The sequence below is a fragment of the Mytilus californianus genome, unplaced genomic scaffold, assembly GCF_021869535.1.
Source record: "Mytilus californianus isolate M0D057914Y unplaced genomic scaffold, xbMytCali1.0.p SCAF_4, whole genome shotgun sequence".
NCBI lineage: Eukaryota > Metazoa > Mollusca > Bivalvia > Mytilida > Mytilidae > Mytilus > Mytilus californianus.
In genome coordinates, this window is record NW_026262690.1 from 84147778 (window position 1) to 84153173 (window position 5396).

Consider the following 5396-nt stretch of genomic DNA (forward strand, 5'->3'; position numbering starts at 1 on the left):
TTAAACGAAAAGTAATATTTAAAAAGACCATTTGAAACGTCGTGATAGCATGTTCTATATATTTGCGGCATTGACGAAAATTTGAAACTTATCATCATTACTGCATTTATTGTATCAAAAAGAATCCTAAACAGTTTTCTTTTTTTTTAACTTTTGTATTAATTATACTTTAAGATATACATCAATGTTAATCTAAGCCCAGTATGCTAAATGAGGATTTTATTGTAATCTATCTAAATGATACAATCGTGTTATATTTTCATTGCATTAGAGAGTTATTCGTTACAGACATTACATGACCTACTGAATGAAATAAAATACTTCCAACCACCTAAAGGCATTTCTTGTACAGAAGAGGAAGAGATCGACATGGATGTACCATTTGTCAACATCTTACTAGTTGGACCAAGTGAATCGGGCAAATCTAGTTTCGTGAACACTGTCGAATCTGTTTTCCGAGGACGGACAGTTATAAAATCACATGACAGAAGATCTAGATCGGTACGGTTAGCAGCGGCTACTTTTGATTCAATCTTATTAGTGGGATACCAATCCAATTATTGTGAATTTCATGGGTAAAGATGAACAACGAACTTAAATGTTCAACGAAATACAAATTTTCTATTGGCTTGTATGTAGACATGAAATCAAATATCCACAAATATACAATTATTTCTAAATCCACGAAAACTGATATCCATGAAAATAAATGAATCAACAGTATAATAGTAGTGATGAATCTTTTAACTGTATGAAAGACATTGCATGTCTTTGGTTCTTTTTCTAAATTAGTGAGTTATGTAAATGGCATGTTTTTACATTGTTAATTTCTGTAATAGAATAACACTTTGAACAACTCACATTTGTGACATCACCGAATGAGTCTTATCACCGGATTTATACTTGCATGGGCAACACGAATGATGTCAAATGTGGAGCAGGAAGAACTTACTTATCAGGAGTATCCGAGTTTGTCCCAGGCTTTTGTTGGGTACATCTTGTTCAATCTTTAGTTTCCTGTGTAGTGTAAAAAAAACTTGATGTTCGAAGCTTTTGTCCTATTTCACTCTATTTTTTCGTTGCAAGAGCAGTTGTGTACTTACTGTTTTTTTCAACAACGGCGGATATTGATTTGATTTCTTATTGATAATATTCCAAATTTTTTTAAGGAAACATTTTTTCCGTGGAAGTAGTTATGTATGTATAGTTTTGTGTAATTTTTTGTTTTTTGTTCAACTATTGAGAATTTAAGATTGAAAGATTCAATTTTTTATTCGCAACATTTGATTAAAAAAGGGAAACTTAAGCTACATGCAAAATAAAAATTGTTGAATTCGGGAAGTTGTTCTTTTTTTCTGGTTTATATGTATTGTTTGGTTACTGTCTCATTGACGTAACTCTTGTTCATATACTCATTAGAAAACCACAATAGAGAAATTTACCTGAGGTATTGTGTCAAGAGCTAAATTTATTGTTGAGTCAAGTATCAGGCAAGGATCAAGATGTCGAAAATGTATTATAGCTACCCCTCTCCTTATTTATCGATCATTGTTGCCTCTGTCATCTTTCGAAAATGCAGGGTCTACCGCTTAACTCCTATCTATACTATTTTCTCCTTACTAAAGTTTTCCTGTGTTATTTTCTAAATACGCAGAAGTAACGAAGTACCAAAGAGTTTTTATAATTTGAAAATATACTGCTTAATATCTTACGGCCTAATTACACCCACAGTGCACCAAATCAATGGTCTATTTTTCAAAATCTTTTGAAATTATGTTCCTTTAAAGAAACAAGAGTTCTTATTGAAATATATATAGCCAGGCGTCCACGCCTTAGTCAGAGTTGTACGAAATTTCGCATCATTCAATGAAGTTACTGATTAATTATTCTATCTGAAAATGATCGAAGTGCGTTGATAAAGGGGACAATGTAATTAATTAAATGTAAAATTACCATAAAAGAAGTCTTGCAATCTTTTATTTAGGTAAAATGATTTCTGAATTCCAATATGTTATTTTCAATGTGCTTGTGGATGCCACATTTGTCACTTTTGTGATTTTGTCATAACACGAAAACGTAGCATGCCTAGGATGGAAAAGCAAAGTTTCTTTCTTGTCAAAATTCTAGGCTATGGATTCCAAATAATGTTGATTTCGACAACGACCTCAAATTTGCAAATCCGGAGATGAAATGGGTATAGTTAAGCACAGGGGTGAACTCGGGTGCTGTGCTCTACTATTGGCACCCGTCGTGCTGCTAGCGACAAATAAAAATCTGATGATTAGCTGCATTCGGTAATGTCGAAATCATTTACCTGTTTGATTTCTAATTGAACAAAATAAATAAGCTAGAAAAAACCAAAACGATCCATAATTTGGTCTTTGAATTGTCATTTTTGTTAATCAATCAATTAAACATATAACACTTTCATACCTTTGTTTCAAAATGCGACCATGCACCATTTAGTTTAAGTAATTTCAAGTAACATGATTAGCAGATTTGACCAAAAAATGTTATTTTGTTTAAAGATTTTGAAAAATTCAGATAATATAAATTGTATTATATTTATGTAATTTGATGCTTGGAAAAATACGCCTTGCAAAATATGGTTTTGACTTAGTCAATCTAATTTTAATTTCCATTATAATGATATGTTTAACGATGTTATGTTTACCATTTTTGAGAGGTTGTCTTATTACGTTGGTTCGGACAAATATTTAATGTCTAATTAGAAGACAAAGGTGCTTACAACTAATTCAGATACGATCATTAAAAGAGGAAGTTTGTGCAGGGTAGATATTCATATAGCATTCGAATTTGAGAGAAAAAAAAGTGATATTGATTTAACCTTCTCATTTATTTTTACATACTTATGGGGGAAATTACAGACATATGATTCAACAAAGAAAAAGACGATGAAATTAAAAACCCTGTTTTTTTTTTTTGTGCTGTGACAAAACTTTTTTCCATCATCAATTTATACATTTATAATACCTGTTCATTATAAAATGTATTGTTGTTTCAACAGGTTACATTCTACACCTTCAATGTTGGAAGAACGCGAAAGCAGCCAAAGTTCCGAATATGCATATATCGGAGACCACACAATGAAAATGATGTGACTATAATGGAAGCCGACTTACAAAATATTATAAAAGGACACATCAAAAATGATTATGTGGTTAGTATTTCAATTTCAATGCCTTTTAACATTTTTGTTGATTTAGATTGCGAATGATTTATATCTTATAGATGTAAAATTCACTCTATCGTGACTATTTTTATAAAACATAAAATAAATATTAGCGAAACATATCATATCGATTATATTTGACCGATTGTGTACAGTTCCCGATTTAAAAAGTTTGACTGAATAGGGATTCGCATGGCGATTGATGACTGTATAGCACGAGCCGCTTATAATTACCCTGTCGACACAATCGGTCTCGCTTCTTTTACAATTCATGCAATTTCTTCATTTTTATGTTGGTTACCTTGATTTGTATCTTCTTAATCGATTTACGAGATTAGAACATCTATAAATTACTGTCGCCTTAATTTTACAACAAGTTGAACACTGTTGAACGGTTTCACTTACCCTGCGCAATCACTGTAAAGTAAAATACAAAAGGTAAATACAAAAACTAAAACGGACAGACTAGAAAAGGAATATACATTTCCAATTCAATTGCTATAATATACAGGAAATTTTGTTTTAAATCCACCACGAAAGAAGCAAAATGGTATTTAACTTATAGTGACATTGTTGAGCGCTGTATTCTAAACATCGACCAACAACTTGCCTTACACCGGGATTTGTACTCAATAGGCGGTTCACTGGTTTATTGTTAAAACCCTGTGTTAAAAAACGGCACAAAACAAGCAAATTCGAGGTCAGCGTCAATTGTATAAAAAAAATCCTTTTTTTTATTTCATTCCCTTTTTAAACGTTTTGTTTGGCAGCATACATAAAGTCACAACCAACTGTTTGATATAACCAAGCTGGTGAATGTACGGAAGTTTAACTCCAATACAGCAAGTTCTACGATGCTTTCATGGTAACACACAGCTGCTGCTCCCTTAGCTTGATATTGATCAAGCGCGATATTTTGTTTTAATGTTAAGTGCATATGGATTAATGAAAGATGTGTCATAGACATGTGCTATATACACTTTAGTCAATGCCAAAATTTATATAACAATTTCAATTTTTTGTTTATGAAAAAACTGACAATCGAAAAGATTATTTCAGGTTGTATTCAAATCTTAATCTCAAGGTAAATTTAAACATCTTTAAACATTTATTTGAATTCTAATCAAGTGTCAAAGTATTAATTTACGATATACTTAGCGGTTGATGGAATCCTTTATAATTTATGTTTTTTTTTCTAGTTTACAGGGAATACCATTGCTGCAGATAATCAAAATTATGAGAGATATCCAAAGATAAACGACAGAGTGCACTGTGTTGTATTTGTGTTTGATTCTTGTCAGCCCTTAATCATGAATTCATTTCTACAACAGACAGCTACAGTTCTTGAAACTTTGAACGACGCAAGTATGTTTATCCAAAATTGATATCGTATAGTAGTTATTTTGAAACTAGAGAAAACCTCCCTCATACGATTAACAAAAAAACTAAAAATGTCAAGACAAGAAATATGTCATAAACCGGTCAAAACTTCATAAACCGATCAACTCAGGTGGACAATAATTGCAATAATGAAAGAGTAAAAGATTTTCCAGTCAGTAGGGATGACGACACAACATAACACTTTTATCATGATTTAAATCGTTCTGCCTCATAACTTCAATGGATAATGGTCAATTTTCCCTTAATTTATTTCACACCAGAGCAGTTTTCAAAACGTCTTTCAATCTGTACTAAAATTCACAGTATCTCAGCCAAATGTGTGTATTTAAAGGTTCTAACAATAGTTTGGCTTATGTATAAACAGGTTATTAAATTGTAAACGCCAGAGGAATGGCCAAAACCGCAATTTTGAGAGATTTTGACAAACTTTAAGTGTTTATCTCAAAACGTTTTTTTTTTTTTTTAAGTAAGCTATGTTTTTTCTTTCGTATTCAAAATAGTTTATCAAAAGTTTACAAAAGCATGTTGCAGTTTAGTGTCAAAGTATCAATATGAAGTCCTGAATATAAATTTTTGATTTTATGCAAATATGTAAAATTGCGAATAGAATTTTTAGAATATGATTAAGACTTTTTTATAAATTTTTGCCGTATAATGTTGATTTTTTTTAAATTTTAAGGCATTATTTGATCATGGAACAAGTTTATAACTAACAATTTTAGATTTCACAGCCAACAAACCGGTTACTGTGATTTTGTTTGGAATTGCAAATACAACTAACCACCGAAAAAAAATAGTATCT

The 5396-nt window shown here is 31.2% G+C and overlaps 1 long non-coding RNA gene across 1 annotated transcript; it reads left to right on the plus strand.

Moving 5' to 3' along the window:
• Positions 1 to 295: 295 nt before the first annotated feature.
• Positions 296 to 4552, plus strand: LOC127737004 (uncharacterized). Its single transcript, XR_007999256.1, has 3 exons — positions 296 to 501; positions 3029 to 3181; positions 4393 to 4552. It is a non-coding gene; the product is annotated as an uncharacterized LOC127737004 (long non-coding RNA).
• Positions 4553 to 5396: the final 844 nt, after the last annotated feature.